Source organism: Cyrtonyx montezumae, unplaced genomic scaffold (genome assembly GCF_038088225.1).
Source record: "Cyrtonyx montezumae isolate F1298 unplaced genomic scaffold, pur_monq_1.0 scaffold_2, whole genome shotgun sequence".
In the NCBI taxonomy this organism is placed as follows: domain Eukaryota; kingdom Metazoa; phylum Chordata; class Aves; order Galliformes; family Odontophoridae; genus Cyrtonyx; species Cyrtonyx montezumae.
The window spans coordinates 58,100,685-58,120,555 of record NW_027071936.1 but is presented as its reverse complement, the minus strand read 5'-3'; the positions used below and the strand labels follow the sequence as shown (position 1 = coordinate 58,120,555).

Here is a 19,871-nt window from a genome sequence, read left to right as displayed (position 1 = left end):
ATAATGGAGGTTCCTAGTGATCTTTGTTTGAGAGTATTACTTGCACAGTTTAAAAAAACAGCAGGCATTCAGTCTGTGTGTCCCTCTTATGCTACTTTCTCAGATAAACCTGAGATATGCAAATTATTCCCTGATGCCAAATTCAAAGTGGAATTAATTGAGTCAGTTCAGAGTAGGAGGAAATACTGGAGTACTGCTATTTATTTAAGTGCTGACAAGCTTTTAATACTCTGGTATTTCTTAAGAGACCTCAGCCATCATCAGGATGGATAACTGCAGCTGTGAGAGAGATTGTGAATGAGGGTGAACTCTTGGATATCCTGATAACAACACACAAAAACCACTTGAAAAATACACTGGAAAGACTTATTGTTAACCTGCCAGGGCTACAGGAATGCTTCCTCCTCAACTGTATTCTCAACTGCTGTTGAGCATTCAGAGCATACATGCAGTATGTTTCCACTGCAGCTGCTGAAACCTCAGAGCAAGGCAGCTATTATCCAAACATCACCCAGTGACCAAATTCACTTGTTACTTCTCTGACAAATTATTTGTCTACGCACAGGTTCAGATCCCTCCTCAAATTCTCTCATCTGCTTTCTCCCTCACAAAATGGTCAACAGACAATCTAGCAACCACCCAATAAAAAAATATGCATCCAGCCATAGAACTAATTTTTAACTTCCTTCTAAACCAGCTGTAAAGATGGTCAGTGTTCAGGATGGTGTGGTTCAAACTCTGCTGAGCCTCTAGGGTTTAACAGCCTGTCATCCCGCACTCAGGTCCCCCCAGAAATCACATAGCATATAAATTCCTGCATCTATTCTGCAGATGCAATGACATACACAAGGTGATGCTCTCATGCCCATGAGGAATTATAGTTGCTTTGATTTCTCTCCAACACATTCCTTCTAACTGAATTAGTACCTTAAGCCAGAGCAGAGTCGTTAAGAAGGAGAAGAAATAAAATACTTTCTGATATGTCAGGAAGAAGAAAATACTTAAACAAGCCACAAACACAAGACTGAACTTTTGCATTTTAGTTGAGCACATACTACAAACTATCATTTCAGATATGTTTGTTTCAGAATACTGTCTTTTTTACTTATTTTTGAAAGAAAGGAGAACCGCAAGTCCCATTTGAAAATTTTTAAGTTGAAGAGATAATAACTTCCCACTGGTAATATCACTTATGTACCGCAAAGTCATGAGAAGCATTAATCAGTTTTTATCCAGTCCACAGAAGATTTTCCTTAAGGTTCTTATCAAGAATGTGAGAGCTACATTTAGTTATTTTTAATGTTTAAATGCCACAGATCGAGTATTCAAAACTGAATTCTTCATCTTTATTAAAAAGTATTAAAGAGAGGAAACACTATATCATGCACAATACAATTCTCAAAAGACAATGCCAACATATTTTGCAATGCTACAGGCATTTAAAAAAATCTGAATTTCTTCTATAGTAATGAATCATCAAGCTCCTCTTTACAATTTAAATTATACAATAAAACTTTTAGAAGATCTTCTATTAGCTGCCCCAGGAACACTGACAGCAAGAATAGATAGAGACATTACACACCTTCTAAAATAACTGCACAAACACACACAAAGCCAGATGAGAGAGCAGCACATACTTTTATGAAAAATCCATCATGCGTGTACAGAATACAATGGGGACTCCAGTGTCAAATCTCACAGTGGTGGACTTAATCAAAGAAAGAATTACAGCTTTGTATCATCTCTGAATAGTGGACCAGGATTTTCTTCAAAGCTTTCAATGAAATCCACCTCTAACAAGCCTCTAAGTCACCTTTAATCTTTAAAGTCAGAAGCAAAAGAAGTGCAATTTATAGAAATATTACACAGGTACAAGAGTAAATTATTTAACCAATTGACCATCTTACTAACATAATTTAAATTTCACAACATCCTCTAAACATATACAGCAATGAGATCTAAGAATGTAAGGTTTTCTCATTACAAAAGGAGAACTCAAGGCTGTGCCTTGAAAACAACATTCTGAAAGAGATCTGTGACTGCAAATGCATTTGTTCCCTAGAAGAGAACAAGATCTGACGTCACAGTAATGTGATTGATAGTACCTTGTTACCACAGAAGAAAACCTGTGATAAGATAAAGAGATTTCCCTGTGGTGTAGAATAAATCTATCTGAACAAGGAAAGACCAGTGCTGCTTATCCTGAAGTAGAGGCACTTAGCATAATTCTCATTATAAATGACTGCAGAATTTCACAGGACAAGACATTCTCCTTCCAAGATATCCACAGCTATTTATTTTTCTTCTCACTCCCATCTCTATCTGGGATTCAAAGTCAAGCCAAATTTTCATCAGAAAAAATACTTATTTACACATTACATTGAGATTCTATTAATTCAAACACACAGTAGGCAGTAAAGTCTGGATTTACTGCCATTTCAAACCAGTTACTTTCAATGCATTTTCCTAAGTCTACCCACTTTTAAGTCAGCAAACAATCTGATTGACATATAAACAGGAGTGTTATTCAGATTTTACAAATACACTAAAACATGCCATTATACAATGTATACGTACTGTTCATCAATATCAATAGTCATTACTCTGAGCTAGTTCTGAGCAAGAAAGATTACATTACAACTCTGACTACTCAAGACGTGTCCAAGTGTAAAGCCTGAATGAGGCACAACAGCCAATGCACAGAGATGGGGATACACATCTGCCATATGGAAAACTAGAGAATTGCATTTTAGTTTTGCTTGCAGACAAAAAACTTGGTTCTCAGTTTAGATACATTTAAGCTTCCTTTTACTTTCTTCTTTGTATGTGCTATATCATAAATGAGATGTTAAATATATTTCCTTTTAAGGCTACTGACATAATATAGCTAGAACAACTTCTCAGCTCTCGTTATCAAGCTTTTAATTTTGAGATCAAGCTGAATTTCACATAATGATGATAAACCCTAAATGTCTTTAAATGAAAAGTTTAGCTAAGAACTTAAGAAAATTAAGGTGTCCTCAAGGAATCAAAGTGTATACTGTATTCTGAAAAATAACACAGGTCAATACTGACTCTTGCTCATCTTAACTACAGAAAAATAATTTCCCACTCATGTACCCAACTTCCCATTGCAAAGAAAGTTTATACTTATCAGAAGACTAGACCAGGTTGCTCAAAGACCTATCCCAGCCTGGCCTTTAATGCTCCAGGGAGGGGGCATCCACAACCTCACTGGGTAACCTGTTCCAGTGTCTCACCACCCTCAGAGTAAAGAATTTCTTCCTAATAGCTATTCTAAATCTACTATCTTCCAGTTACTAAGTCTAAGTCTACTATCTTCCATTTCCCCTCATCCCGTTGCTACCTGCCCTTCTTGCCTTTGACATTTCTTCACAACCCACATTGTACTACAAGCAATTCTTAACTGTCACAGTGCATACAGAATTAGCTAAGCTAGTGACATATTACATACTTTTAAAGTAAATAACAAAAAATAAGAACAAAAACAAGAAAACTAGAAGAAACTTGAAACAAATCATTTTGAGTTTAAAATGAAGTCTGTTTCAGAATAAAAGGAGAACAGCTTGCATCTTTGACATATATAAATATTTAAGTAATAGCTAAATAGTGAAATTATTCAGATTTTCTTACTTACAATATTTTGTTTTTAATCAATATATTCAGCTATTTTACAGATATGCTGTTTCCAACTGTTTTAACAACATGGGAGCTACTGATTTTTGCACCCACTTCCAAGAGCTGAGGAATATCCTTTTTTATACATTTAAGAAGAAGAGAGATGATGGCTCTTCTATCTGCTGGGATGAGAACTTCTGTGACTGAAAATCAGCCAGGTCTGTTTCCCCTCCTGAGGGAGCAAAACAAGTGAAAAGATAGGCCATGTATGTGTCCTTTAATATGCACTGCTTAAATTGAGAGTCTATAGATACATGAACTGCTTTCTGTGGCTGGCTTGTTTGTGCCTCAGACATAGGAGCCAGGGGAGAATGCTGCATTATTCACTGGATGTTGCTGTTCCTTCAAGATAAATACAGCTTTCTTCTTTTTATCTCTAAAGTGCCTTTCAGATAAACAGTGTGACCTGAAGTGAAACCCTTTACTGTTTAAAAGCAAACCCAAAAGAGATCTATTTTCCCAACAAAAGCAGGGGCCCAAGCAGAGAGGTGGCTGTGGATCTGATGCTTAACACCATTCTCTACAATTCCAACCTGGCTTACATGAGAGGAAGGAAGAGTGAGAATAAGCTTTTTAAAGTCTGCTAAAGTTCTGAAACATGGAAACAAAACTACAAGGCCGGAAGCAGGAACTTAGCTGTCAGGTTTTGTAGTATCAAAGTCACTAACAAGCATTCACCGAGAAGCTCCAGGCCCGGCACTGCTGTTGTAGTGGGGTAGGACAGAAGCATCACTCTACAGGAGAAGCACCTCTTTCAGAGCCACAGGAAGCAACAATGCTGAATCAGCATTTCAAGACTTAACCCAGAAGAAGAGCAGTTCAGATCTGTTCTCTTGTCACCACTGAAAGACTGACATAGAAATCCCTTTGCACAGAAGATTGAGAGAGAAAGGGAACAAGTTATGCTCCTCCTTTCAGGTTCAACACATATTTAAGTAGGGTACATCCTAGTCTTGTCACAAACACACCCCCAAGAATCCAGTAAAGATTTCTTTACTCCTTGTATCAGGTTTGTACGCAGCACTACTCCAAGACAAAGAATTCCCCCTAAGCTCCTGCTATGTTCCCCCAATACTTTGTGCAGATACTTGTTCTTGAAATCTCAAATAATGGAACCCTGACATACTCCCTGGGCTACCTGTTTCAAGGCTTTGCCATCCTGACCGTTGGAAGTTTAGTGTTGTTTTTTTTAATGTATAACCTAAAACCTGTTGTAATTCAAATCTGCTTCTCACTGATCTTCCAATGAAAGACGATAAACATATTCTCTACCTCTTTATAAACAGTCTTTTATGTATTTGAAAAGTGTTATCACGACACATTAGATCTACCTTCTCTGCATTCAAAAAACCCACTCCATCAACCTTTTCTTATTAAACTTTTTAAAATAGACCTCTGAAGATTCTTGTTATTTTTCTCTGAACTCCCCTAAATTGGCCTATATCTCTTTTGACCTTAGTGGGATCAAGAGGCGCTAAAGAATTTTCGCTATTTAACACAATATTCCAGCCTTACACTCCAGATGGTGTTTTATATAATTGACAAGATATTGTTTACCTAAATTCAACTTGAGATTGACTATTAGCTAGCATTTTTTCTTGTATTGCTGATGCCTAAGGAGTCATCACCTATCCCGTGCTTGTATAGTTAATTACTACTATCTAAATACAGAAGTTTAAATCTCTCCTTTCTACATAGCAACCATTTAAGCTTATTTTATGTTCCCCACGGTGTTTCAGGAATGGAATGACTCAAACGTTTTTCTATTTATAGAATTCAAATCATACCTCCCAAATTTCCTTCTACATTTTCCCATTATGATTTCACCTAAAAATCAAATCAGCAGACAATCTCATATCCAAAATATTTAAAGAGAATACAGAATAATACCTAACTAATGTCAGGCTCTCAAGAAGTCCCATTTGACAAATCTGACACTAACAGACTTCGTAATATATCTACCACTTCTATCTACCAGAACTCTTGTCAGAATTAAAATCATATGATATTTTCTTCTTTTCTTGGTGAATCTTGATTCTTTGATTTTGGTTATTAGGCTTCATTGTCATCCTTTAGTTGCTTTGAAACAATTTATTTATTTATTTTAAGTCTTTCAAGACAAAGCAAACAACCTCCTAATGTCAACATTCTTCACTTTTTTTTTTTTTCAGATGACATTATGTTTGCCCTTCTCACTGAGGTTTTGCTGAATGAGCGTCATGGCGATAAAGTCCAGCCACATTTCCAAAGACTTGAATTACTTTTTGGGGGATATATATCTTTGGACCTGTAATCTGGTAGATGTTCTCTAAAATAAAAATAGCACTTACCTCCAGTATAAAAACCTGCACAAATTGCAGATAGCACAGAGCAGAAAACTGAAACATCTCCCTCTACCTGAAGGGGTTTGTATCCATGTTTCCTATTGAAGGGGCTATCACTTATGGGAAGCATGGGGGACTATGAAAACTTTGCATTTGTGCCTACAAGACCATCTATATCTCTTATATTCAACAGTCCTTGCTTAATAGAGAAGCAGTGTCTCAAGGATTCAGATCATTCCTGTGTTTTTTTTTCCCTCCATACTTCCTCTCTTTTGCCCCACCCCCCACCCCCTCGCACTCTTCACAACAGCTTGGCTTCACCAAGTGCAAAGAGACACAAGAGACAGCTCTGAATCTTTTTTCCTAAGTAAATACTAAACTAACAATATAAGACAAGTATTTTCAGAAGATTCCTCCAAACTACATTTAGAAGACCGCAGTTTGATTTTCCTTCCTGTTTCCCTACTAGACTGCCCACAGTAGGCAGCAAGCGAATGTGTACTTTAACAGCTCTTCCTGCCCAACATGCTTAATATTTCTTTTGGGCCACTTTGCTCTTATTCTTTTAGTTTTGCTCGGTTGTACGTAACAGTATGGCTTCCCTGGGGAGTTTGAAGACTAGAGGTGAGCTCTCATGAACGTGAATTCCTTCTACTCATTTCTTAGATAAAACATCAAGAAAAGACTATACTAATTTCCTAATACATAAAAATGCCTGCCTCAATGCATGCATGCACACAAAGCACTGAACACACAAATACTCAACTAATATTACCTGAAAAGTAAGTAGACAGGCAAAAATCCCCACCCCAACAAAAACATTCTCTAGCAGTATTAGTCTGTGTTATTCTATGGTATTTCTAATTTGCTTTGTAACACTGACAAAATTAACAACCAAAACAAACACTGTACTTAACAACAATTTTCTGAACACTGTAGCTATTCTCTATACTGAATTGTGTTAAATCTTAAAGAAAAGCAAAACATTGCACTTATCAAAACAAAAGTACATTGAAACTATTCAGGACTCCTTACTTCAGGACTGAAGGAATTAGTACAGGGAAAGCAAGGACAGCAGGTAAGGAAAGCATTGTGAAGTTCTGTGTTAGAAAATGATAAAAGTGGCTATAGTATGAGTAATTGGTTCCAAAAGAGGCTTGCAAAAGGCATGACTCAGATGGTCATCAAATCATACTACAGCAAAAAGTCAACAGGTGTCCCCCTTCATATACCTCAGTGACTTAGAAACAATGAAAATGAGTACAAAGGCAGAAAGGAGAATCCTCTTCAGACTTCAGTCCTTCAACCAAATCAATTGGTTGTTACTAAAAGGTTATCTTGGATTACATGTATATCTTTGTTCAGACTGTACCACAGTAGAAACCATCAGTAACTTTTAAGTAAGAAGCTGACTAGGTCCTTGAAAGTAACCCCCAGATTATATCTTTAGCTACAGTTTCTAAATTCAGGTCAATTATAAGTTTTTTGGGCTGTTTTATCCATTTTCTTTGAAGCCTGTACTAAAAACGTTTCACTCCAATTTAGCCAAAATAAATGTTTCTTCCTAAATTAATGTCTCAGACTGCAAACGTCTTCAACACAATCAAAGTGAGCACAGGAATGTATTTCCTTTCTTTGAATTCCACATGAAGAGCATCACTAATGAGAGAAGAGAGAAGGGTTAACCATGAGCAAGATATTGTTTCCATAGTAAAATGGAGAAAGAAGCTACCTCAACTGTTCTGTAGAAACAGGCTTAGCACCATTTCATTAACAATGGACAGCTCTTTGAAAGAAGACATTGACCTCAAAACTCATCAGTAAAGTCAGTAAAACACAGATTATGAACCTGCACAGCACACACCGTTCTCCAAGTGAATCACAGAATCAAAGAACTGCTCAAGTTGGAAAAGACCTTCAAAATCATCAATTCCAATCACAACCTAACCATACTACACAAACTCTTAACAACCTGATCTGAAATCATGTCCCTGAGCATCACACCCTCATGGTTTTTAAACTCATTCAGAGATGGTCACTTCAATCACCTCCATGGAAAGACCATTCCAGCTATTAACAACCCTTTCTGTAAAGTTCTTCCTGTAACCCAAACCTCCCCCGGTGCAACTTGAGGCCATTTCCTCTTGTCACCAGTGGGAAGACGACAACACCGCTCTCACTCCAATCACCTTTCAGATATTTGAAGAGAACAATAACGTCTCTCCTCAGGCCCCTCTTACCCAGACTGAACAGCTCCAGTTAATTCAGTCACTCCTCATACGGCATATTCTCCAAGTTCTTCACAAGCCTTGTTGCCCTTCTTCAGACAGCACCTCAGTGTTCTTTCTGTATTGAGGTACCAAGTACAGGAGGAGGATTACTTTGCTAATTCTGCTCACCACACCATTCCTCTCAAGCCAGGATGCCATTGGCCTTCTTGGCCACCTGGGCACACCGCTGGCTCATATTAAGCTGACTGTACACCAGGACATCAAGGTCCCCTTCTGTCAGGCAGCTTTCTAGCCCCTCCTCCCCCAGGCATGTAGGGGGGGTTGTGACCAAAATGCAGGACCTGACACTTGGCCCTATTGAAACTCATATAGAAAGAATAGAAGGAACTCCTTTTAATCCGAGCAAACTACTAACAGAACTGATGTAGAACATATGATCAGGTGGTATGTTGCAGCCAGGCCACAGACTCCGGAATGTCATTACAATGAAACATGTAGAACTGAGGGTAGACCTTTCCTCCAGATAGATCCCAATCAAGTGACAATATAATACAACACAATGTGAAATTCTGTGCAATCTTTTTTTTCACTTATAAGTTTTAAGCAAACCTCTACAGACCTATATCAAACTTTATATTAAAACAACTCTGGCAGCACAAAATTATCCTAGAGAACTCTTCCATTGGGTGACTTTCACTCTCAGCTAACAGAAATAATGTACATAAAACCATAGGTCATGTGCAAGAGGTTACAGTTAATTCCAACTTAAAATAAATGGGAAAAGCTGCTGACCTCAGGTAAATTCAGTAACCTACTGGAAGACAACATAATGACTCTGCTATAAATGTTATATACCTGTGACCAGATGAATCCCACTGTGAGATTTCCTAAGTTTACTCAGAGTAATTTGCATAGAATTCCCTTTCTTTTCAAAGGATAGAGTGAATTAGCACTGTTTTGCTTTCCTCCTTGGAAAGCAATGCTCAGCTTCATCCTTTCTATCTCCTTCCTGAGTGGTCTGATATCAACATAATATTCAACTTTGCCAACTACTTTTCTTATAAATTTGCTCCTTCTATTTTGAACTGAAAAGCTCAAAATCCTACTCACCATTTCCCAATGCTACAATCTGTGCAACAATAACTAACTCTGATGCAGCCTTTTACAGTGAGCATCTATGTGTCCTTACCATGGAGTTCTAACAAAACTGGCCATCAAAAACATTAATTCAACCATCAATTCACACTGTCTGCTTTTCCAGTGTGGAATAGATAAAAGACTAGATTTTCAATTTACCACACTGGGTTTTCAGTTCCCAGTAGAATTTCTGTTTCCATACTCAGACCATATCCTTTCTGTAAGTCAGTTCTTTTAAATATAAATGCAAAAACTATCATAATAGCTGAACAACCAACTGAATATTGAAACAGTGCTTGTAAAAAGATAAAAACTTATTAACAAATTGAGTACAACACAGACATTCTGATAGGCCAAAAAATAGGGATAAAGTGATCCTTTTGTTACTGGAAATTAAAACAGAAGACAGAACAATCCAAGCTTTATTATATCTTAAAGGAATCAGCTTCTCTAGCAGTTCAAATATTACACTGACTCAAAAACTTATAAATGGTGAAAAACACCACCTACTCTATGACTAGACAAAATTTTTCCTTTCTTATTGTTACGAATAATGCTGAAAATGTCACAGTAAATTCAAGCATTGGAATCTATGAAAAACTCCTTAGTGAAAGAGGCTTGAATTTTAGAAGAGAAATCCACAGAGATCTCATTTATTAATGGTTTATTAGAAATTAATTCATGCCAAGAGCACATTAAATGTTCATCTTATTAAAGAAAATATAATGATTTTAATGAAGATAAAACAACCTTAGTATGAAGAAGATGGTAAAACATTAATGGGATTAATATTATTAAAAATACACTGACTAGAAACAACAAATTAAATGCTAACAGAGTAACTAAACAACAGAATTATACAATAAAAGCTACTCTTCATAGTTATTTTGAAGTGTAACAAATTTTATAAGCTTGTATTTTGCCTAAACTTGATCAGTTAAACCCAATAATTTTGATAGTGTGAAAGGAAACCTTTCAGCAATCCATTACTTAAATCCACAGCGCTCCTACACTTAGTAGAAATTCTTTAATGAGGTTAATGCAATGTTACTAAGGGAACTGGGATTTGAATTCCAGTCCTTCCATATTTCTTTTATGAAAGTAAATTTTCTTTTAATAATAGTAGCTTACTACATGAGAGTTTAAGGATAGTCTTTGCCAACTGTAATGCTCTTAGGTATAATTAACATGAATATATAGATACATATATGCACAATATATTAAGATGTACATACAATTGTTAATAGACATAGATCACTCCAGAAGTAATGCATCTTATTTATTTTTCTGTTGAAACTATAACAGATGCAAAGAGCACAATAAGACTGTTTGATAGAGCAAATTCTCTGCTACAAAAGATAGTATTTCTCAACATAGTCACCACCACGAGCTATGCACTTTTGGCAGCAATGATCAAGAGCCTGCATGCCACACTCAAAAATCTGCACCATCTCTGTCATTGTTTCTGCTACTGAAACACCACAAAGCCCTCACTGTGCTCACATCCTCTGTTTAGCCTCCATAAATGTTCAGCAAGCATCATTAAATGTCAGGAGGTGTCATTTTTTTCACATAGAGGAATTCAAATGCACTCCTCTGCTTCATGCACACTTCCCTGTTAGACATCATTTTATATGACTGCCCATCTGCTGCCATAAGTCACACAGCAATGAATTATTGGTGGGAAGGTTCAGCCTCTACGGCCATACCAGCACCATCCACCTCTGACATTGTGTGCCAGTATCACAGAACAGGAGGCATTACTTTCAAAACAGCCCTCGTACGCCTATCAGAAGCAGGATATCTTATAAAAGCTAAGTAACAAAGTAGACAACATCATTTTAATGTCAATATTCAAACTACTCTCGTCAAGAGAATTTGCCTTCTGATCATTATATAGAGATGAAAATGCTCCACTACAAAGCTTGCAGCCTTATATAATCAAATTATGAAATAACATATATTTTGCTCAAGAAAATGATAAAATATCAGTTAACAGCGGAAAAAGCTTATTTGTTGGGTAGAACAGAGGTATATTTTGCAATGTGGAAACTCATGTTTTGACATACTGACAATAGCTGTAAATTTGTACGTGAAAGATATGCACTCTTCTCTAACACATCCCTTTTCATTTGTACAAACTCTTTCACCCAGATCATTAGACATAAATATCATATCCGATCTTTTTCAAAAGTAACCATCATGAAAAAGAGCGACTGTAATGACCTGCAATGCTTTTTACTCAGCCTCAATTTATTTCATACTTCTGCAAAACTTCTGACGCATTCCCTATTGTTTTGCAACATCATCACATTTTCCATTACTTCTCCCTATGTAGCTGCATTATAGCTTTTCTTCCTGATACTTTTTTTTTTTCCACAATTTTTCAAGTGCTTACAATACTTCTCAGGTTGGTGTCATCCAGACTTAATAATCACACACTCGCTACATGCTTTCTTTTGACAGTGAAATATTAATAACATTCAACTATTACAGTTTTTTTTTCAACAGTTTTCTATCCACCTACAACAATTTCTTCTGCAAAAGTCAAAATATATGACATCTCCTTCCTGTCCTTTACCCACAAGGCCTATTATTCCATGAGAGACGAAAATAATATTGGTTTGACATATTTTGTTCTTGGCAAATGTATGTTTACCATCCTTTTTTTATTCCTATGCGCTTACAGGTACTATTAGCAACTTCTTTCAGTACTTTTCCAGGAACTGCAGTTAAGTATGTAATAAGTCTCACTGAATTGCCTAAGTCAGGTGCAGAATGGAAATATTAATTTAAAATGGAAGTATTAATTTAAAAGCATTTTTTAAATGCTCAGATTCAATTTGAATGCAACCTTAAATACCAAGGCTTCCTTATTCCATGAAACAATTTTTTCTTCAAAGCAGAATTTTTACACTTAGAGAAAATGACTTATTCAAATATTTATTCATTTAAGCACAATAAAAATATAGCTCAATAACCTTATTATTCACTGACAAGTTTCAGCATGCTGCAATCAATTTCCTTGTTGATTTTATTGAGTCCAAAATTATTATAGATTTTAAAGATTGACTGTACTGAGTTCTAAATTATTATGGCTTTACTAAATTCAAGAAATCTTTGTAAGCACTAGTACAAAAGATATGCCAGATTCTATGTACATTTTCTGCTCAACAGCAGGCCGAAGAGTTATCATCATGGTTTCGAACAGAGGCATAATTAGAACAACAGCAGCTCAAGTGATAACATTTTACATGTAATCCCTTATCTTTCATGACAGAGAAAACACATTTCCATATTTACATGATCTACAGAAGAGTTGTATTAAAAAGATGCTAGCAGACTTGTTCTATTGTAAAATACAAAGATGCCAAATCACTTCCCAATTATTAAAAAAGTAAGCAAAGAAATAAACAAAAAAACAGTTTCATTAGAAATTTAAGTTAAGTATTAACTAGGAAGGAACTAAATCCATCACAAGAAGCTAAAACACGTTCTACTTAAATTTACAGAAAAAAAAAAAAACTACATTGGCCAAAATGTTACTGTAACAGCCTCTGATACTATTAACTTCTCAAGATGAAGAAAAAACAACACGAGAAACTAGTTAGATTTTTTTCCTCCTAAATTATGAAGTTTAAACGATATTAAAATGACATGTGATTGGCATTTCTCTTACTGTTAGTGCTTACAGTGAGACTGAAAACAGAATCTTTCAGTTCACATGAGTTGCATTTTCATGTATACAAAAATTTTACTTACTTATTTTCAGTTTACCATGACTCACGCATTGGTCTGATATGAGAGAATCACAGAATTGTTGGAGTTGGAAGGGACCTCTAGAGATCATCTAGACCAAACCCCGTGCCAAAGCATCTCCCTAGCCCACGTAGCACAGGTAGGTGCCCACGTGGGTCTTGAACATCTCCAGAGAAGGAGACTCCACCACCTCTCTGTGCAGCTGTGCCACTGCTCCATCACTGCGCTGTGAAAAAGTTCCTACACACATTTGTGCAGAATTTCCTATGCTTCAGTTCGTATCCATTTCCCCTCATCCCATCACCATACACACTGCTGAAGGGAGTCCAGCCTCATCCCTTTGCTTCTCGCTCCTTAGATACTTATAGACATGGATCAAATCCCCTCTGAGTCTTCTTTTCTCAAGGCTGAACACACCCAGGTCTCTCAGCCTTCCTTCATAGGGAAGTGTTCCACACACTTTATCATCTTTGTAGCCCTCCACTGGACTCCTTCAAGGAGATCCCTGTCTTTTGTACCAGGGAGCCCAGAACAGTTTAATACAGATTTAGAAGTGCAAATAAAACCTTTAAGTGACTGTCCTCAATGCTAATTTAGAGGAAGGAGATTATATTTCTAGTAGAAGTATCGCTGTTCATAACTGAATTGTGGGTTTTTGAGGATAACAGTTGTAAGGAGATGTGTATTCCTTTTCACAAGAACAGGATTTGATGCTGTGATGGGCATATTAATAACACCAGGTTGATAGAAAATATTATAATTAATTATCAATCAACTTATATAATTACATACAATATAGCAATAATTAATACAATAATATAAATAATTATTATTATATAACACTATTTATCCATTACTATTGATAATTAACTGATAATTATTATATTCTATTTACATAATCAGCCCCGCTTGCATTCTACAAGCCTACAACTACTCAAGACAGATGTCTCCAAATTCCCACCAACCTTTCAAGTGATGGCATGTGAGTCACAGTTCAAGGCCTCCTCCACTTGCAGTCTAGGTTTCAATTCTGCAGGGAGGACTCATACTGTAATCCATGCCCAATGGTTACAGTACACAGTTCCATATAAGTTAATTCGTATGACAAGGAAAGGAAAGTGGGGGTCCCGGGTCTTTCCTTGCATAGAAGAAATTCAAACACACCTGTCACAGATCTCAGGTAGGCATGAATTCATCCCACCTAGGTGTTTTGCTAATCTTGGAGAAAATTGATAAAGTATTTCTATATTCAAGAGAGAAATAGGTGCAGCCCCTGAGTAATTTCACTAACTAAATTCAGAGAAGAACTATCATACCTCCTTATTAAGGTAATATAGTCAACTGCCTTTAACATTTCAATTAAGTTTCCAAAAATGTAATGAGAGTCCACCAGGCTACAGAAGAATCTGGCAGAAGGAGCATCTCAACCCCTGCCACATGCAGCCACAAAGGCATTTGCTGACAGTGAGGAAGGTGCTCCTACGCCTTTGCACTCAAGGTACTCAGAGGGAAAGGAGACAAAACTGCGTTAGGCCTTGTGCCACCATGTGAAAAATACAAATAGCCCCAGGAGCAGGGCTCCAAACTGAACTCTAAGACCCTGAACACTTAACTATGGGACAGTGCATGCAGGTGACAGTTGCAGCACTGCTCCATTTTGCGTTTATGACTGAACAGAGCAGTTACAGTGCATTACATGCTTTTTCAGAAGATAGCAAAAAAAAAATCTCTCGCATTGTACTGTAGTCCAAACATTTCATTTCTGGAATATCATTTGCCCAAAGAAAAAATAACACAAATCCATTAAATAAATGTACTCTATTCACGCCTGCAAATGCTAAATGCGTATTTTTCTGGGAATTGTTACACTAAGTGCCACAGAACATCCACATGTGTTTCCAGCTGTAGTCTAATGCTTTAGAGGAATGCATTAAACCTCATGCACCTGGAGATTAGCAGATCTCTCTTGCTCCATTTTATCAGCTTCCAAACCCAAATCTTGACAATTTACATCATTTGTACTTTATCTTAACACAAGTACATCACAATTTCATATTCACTAAACTATACTCACTTCTGCATTAGAAGCAATTATGTTATTTTCAGATTACTAGTTATAAATGATCTTTCAGAGATGTGAGGAGAGCCAAAGGAATCTCATAAAATGAGTCTGCTTTTGCTGCTAACATGGAAAGTTCCCTCCAAGACAAACACCTCCTATTTAATAGATTCCCTCTCATTTCTGAGAATAGAGAGCACCAAAATAACATTAATAGCATCAGAAAGATCCACAAAATTAAAAAAAAAAAGACAATAAACAACAAAACAACCAACAACCCTACTTGTACTGATGCACTCACACTTACATGCTTACTTTACTCTCTGACTTAAAGGAAACTTGCTAAAATTTTGCTTTATGGTAGCTGATTGCAAAACTCCTCTTAGAAGAAAAATGTTGGAGACTGAGGTTAAAAAAATAAGCAAAAAAAAAGTTGCATTTCTCTGAATTGGGCGTCTCCTACTGGAATGTTACGGTGGAATGCAGCTATGCAGAAATAAACCGGGATGTGTTATAGCTAAATGCAGTGCTCAGAAAACACAAAAGAAACTGGAATGTTAATGAACCAAAGAGCAAAGTTAGAATGCAGAATTAATTTGTAGTCGAGTGAAGCTTGAAATTTGCTATTGGATTATGCTGCTTGTTGACTATAGTTTGTGTGAAGTTCAGAGCCTTGCTTTCATTCTTTTCCTCCCTCTCTCTGCTGGGACTTAGTGCCAATGAATTAGAAAGCACAAGTATATGAGCCACAGAAGTGACCAAGGAGCAGGAAATGTTAAAATTGCTCTTTCTTGGACATTGAAGTTGATTACACTCATACTTTTTTGGAATGAATAAACAGAAAGAGGAAACCAAAAGGAAACCAAAGGCCCTTTTAAGACACTGAAATTGAAGAAAAAAAAAAGCATCACCTCTACTTGGTACCAGTTACATCAATACACACATATATGTCAGATAGCAATACTAGACATACCAGTGAATATGGTATGGTTCCGTACATGGTTTACTAGCCCCAGTATGGCAATACAACTGTGTCATTTCTGCAGTGGCACTACTGGACTACTTTCTCACACTAATGTGTTCATTCATCCTTTCTTTGAAGCTGGTACTGTTATCTGTCAACAGTACCAAATTCCCCATTTCACCACTCACTCATTTCATTCACAAATGCTCATTTCACATCTGTAAGGTATTATGTATTCTGAATTCAAAAATAACCATTTATTGCAAAGGCCTGGAGATCTTGGAAACATCAGTATTTTTATCCCACTGTCTCCTTGTTCTGCAGATAGATAGGTACAGAACACCTGAATACAGAGGAACAGCTCTTCCAGACATGGAAGTAACTTGCAATTCTTCAGCATGATGAAACAGAATTGTAGAGGCTGGAAGGATCCTCCAGGCATCACTGAGTCCAACCCCTCAATAAAGCAAATTCCCTACAGCAGGTTGCTACCTTCAACCCTCACAACAGCACATGTTCTGAAAGTTATTCTCTGCTCTTCATGATGGGTTGCATGGCACATCTCTGCCTCTTGCACACAGGAATGCCTGGTGATATGCAAAACAAACACTGCTTGCTGTCTAGCATTCAGCTGACCAATGCTTTTTGTCCAGCCTTACAATCACTGCCAGATTTTGACAGATACACAAACTTACTTGGTTTTTTTTTCTTACAATGAGCTCTCCAAGATGACAGAGCCCTCATCTTGTATCCTACCCACTGCTGGAGATGCTGTAACATCCTTGTGCAATCAAAGTGACTGACATTTCATAGCCTACCTTACTTATCATCACAGTTGCCAATTATTGCAATTCATGGTGTAAATGTCTGCTGTCAAAGGTGGTTCACATTCCAATTAATGGGATCCCCAAAAGAAAAATAAAGGCATTTTTTTATGGCTTTTTCACATTGAATGGTACTTTATAATAATACTCATTCCCACCACTCAGTCATCCTGAGAGGCAAAGACAAGCAAAGACAAGAAGGCAAATCAACTACAAGGAAAAAAAAAAAAAGGGAATTGACCTCAGTATGGAGAACTGAGCTAGCATTCAGATTAGTGTAAACGATCTGGCCATTAAATAAAACCCTTCATAGACTATTCAGGACAACAAATTCTCTTGATATCAGAAAAATAAAGTACTAGCACTAGAGAACCATGTAACAATTACTAGGTGAAGAGAAGAACAGGAACAGAATAATTTAAAATAATTTGTCCTAATGAGTTCTTCCATATTTTCATATATGTTTCCAAGAATACTAAAAAAAAGTTGGTAAAAAAAATCTTTCAACTAAATATTTTAGGTAATGTATATTCCTTTTGGAACAGAAAAAGAAATAACAGGAAACTTAAGTACTGTGTTGGGCCTCCTTTACCTGTAAATAAATAATAAAACGGAGCATTTTTACAGCTGCTTCATTGATAAACTCTGAGGTACTCTTTAGTACAGTTGTCCAACTACAGCCAGTAATTTTACCCTGTTGACTGGTGTGGATTGTTAAGTGCAAGTGTAGTCCATTAAAAGGAAAATGAGAAGAAAGTTTGTCTCATGATTAGTGGTTGTGACTGGAAGTAATAATTCTCGGGTTTTATTTCCAGCTCTGCCATTCTCATGGAATGACCCTGGGCAAGTCACTAAGGCCAAAAGAAAAGAGAACCGAGTTAAATTCCTACATTTAATTTAGCCACTCAATAAAAAGTTTGATTTTCATAACTGCCAAATGCCTAGAAATTCTTCGTGTGGAAATACTTTGCTGTAATCTCTTGTTCCAGTAGTTGACCTATCTGTAATTTAATCTTCATGAGAAATTGAACTGGTTTAACTCAAATCAATTTTAAATTGATCTCATTAATCTCAACTGTATTCATGTTTAAACAAAATAAACTCTCTTGAACAATAGTTAGTTTTATTTGGTAAAACAGTTTTATTTAAAAACAACAAAAAAAAAACAATTTGATAATTTCTGGATTTGGAGATGGCACTGTTTTACTGATTGAGACCCAATCTTTCCTCTTGTATGACTTTTATCATACATTACATTCTGCGGACGCTGTGTACAGGCACTGCTGGGTTAAACCACAACAACAACTCTCCTAACATATTATTCAGTCCAGTTCAATATATTACACTGTCAAACTGTTAGTGCAGATATATTTTTCCTGGCCTGTGCAAACACAGTCTTGCCCCACTGACACTTATCCAAACAACTTTCTTATCCTCCTCTGCTTCCCTCCTTTGGCTCCACTTTTTCCTATAGTCATGAAGTACACCATTCTTGGCTTCATTTTCAAGCCTTTTAGACTACCTCTAAATCAACTTTGACCATTCAATGACTGCTGAGATTTCTGCACTTAATTCCAACTAGCTTATGTGCTGTTGTGTCTTGGAAAAAAAAAATCACAATACATGAAAAGGATTCCAACTGCTAACACTGGTCTGACAATCCTGAGATTAATTTACTGTCAGTCATAAAAACATTCAGGAGCTGTCAATGATTTAAGGTTTAGATCAGATCACGATTTCAAGTTTTATTTATTTCAGCACAATTTCCTTTTTATTGAAAAAAGCAATGTGCTAATTTAAGTGTCATTTCTGTCAAACTTTTCCTATTGATTATGTGCAAAACTCAACAGAATATCAAGGCACTTCACTGAAATTATCTCTAACTACTGAGATCGAGTTGAGTCTCTCCTGAGTGCTTAACACATTCACAAGGAGATTACCATTGAGTGCATATGTTTTAGCATGAAATTATCCATTAACATAAACTTCCTGATGTCTTCAGTTCAACAGTAGGCTATTTTTATTAACACTTCAATGCAGTGAAATACCATCTGCAACAGAATGGATTCCTTTTCTTCCTTCCAACAAACTGTGAAAGAAGAAAGTGAAAAACTGTTCTGTACTCTTCGCTAGCTGGTTTGAGAAACAAGTTGAATTTTTCTAGATACTTTCTTTTAGGATGTTTGGGATGTTTCCACAGCAACATATTATATAGAAAGAAAAAAAAGGACTAAGTGGAGAAGAGAAACTGATGGTCAGAAAGATGGGTAGCACAGGCAAGAGGTAGTGAAAAAGACAGATGACAGTAGAGGAGAGGCTTAAGATAAAAGATTTCAGATGTTGAACAAAATTCTGTTCTTCAAACCTAACAGCCTTCTTAAGCTTTAGTTTGCTCGTTGAGGAGTTGTGGAAGTGGATGCAAAGTACCATATAAATTATTGAACACCTTTGTGAATAAAACAATTGAAAACACACTAGACTGTCAGGCTCTCTACAGAAAAAAAATACATGCTTATAACCTTGTTAAAGCGTGTTGACAAGAGAACTTCACTAGGATGAAAAGCATTGCTTTAAATTTTACTGAAAATCTGTAAGATCATGGAATAATCAGCCTGATATAAACAGATAATATATTTTTAAGTCATAGTTACGAGTATGTTTTATCAATATTTCAAACAAGTGAACTCATTTCACCAAATCTGAAATCTGTCAGAACGGTTTTTATCTTGAACATCATAGAACCTAACTCCTCTGTAAGAGAGAACAAGAAAGGAAGTATCTAAAACATTAAGAGTAACACTAAGCAACATAGAAGAACAAAAATGAAGTTTAACTTGGCTAGACAATTGTATTTAACAGCAGAACAAACACAAG

General features: G+C 36.4%; 2 protein-coding genes across 2 annotated transcripts in view; one reads left to right on the top strand and one right to left on the bottom strand.

Annotated features, from left to right (window-relative positions):
- Positions 1-11,071, top strand: part of AFAP1 (actin filament associated protein 1) — a 275,636-nt gene extending 264,565 nt beyond the window's left edge. The window contains exon 19 of the mRNA XM_065735812.1: positions 11,059-11,071. The gene's annotated coding sequence lies outside the window, so the exon portion shown is untranslated. The remainder of the gene's footprint in view (positions 1-11,058) is intronic.
- SORCS2 (sortilin related VPS10 domain containing receptor 2) overlaps positions 1-19,871 on the bottom strand; it is a 518,453-nt gene that overhangs the window by 139,392 nt on the left and 359,190 nt on the right. The window lies entirely within an intron of this gene.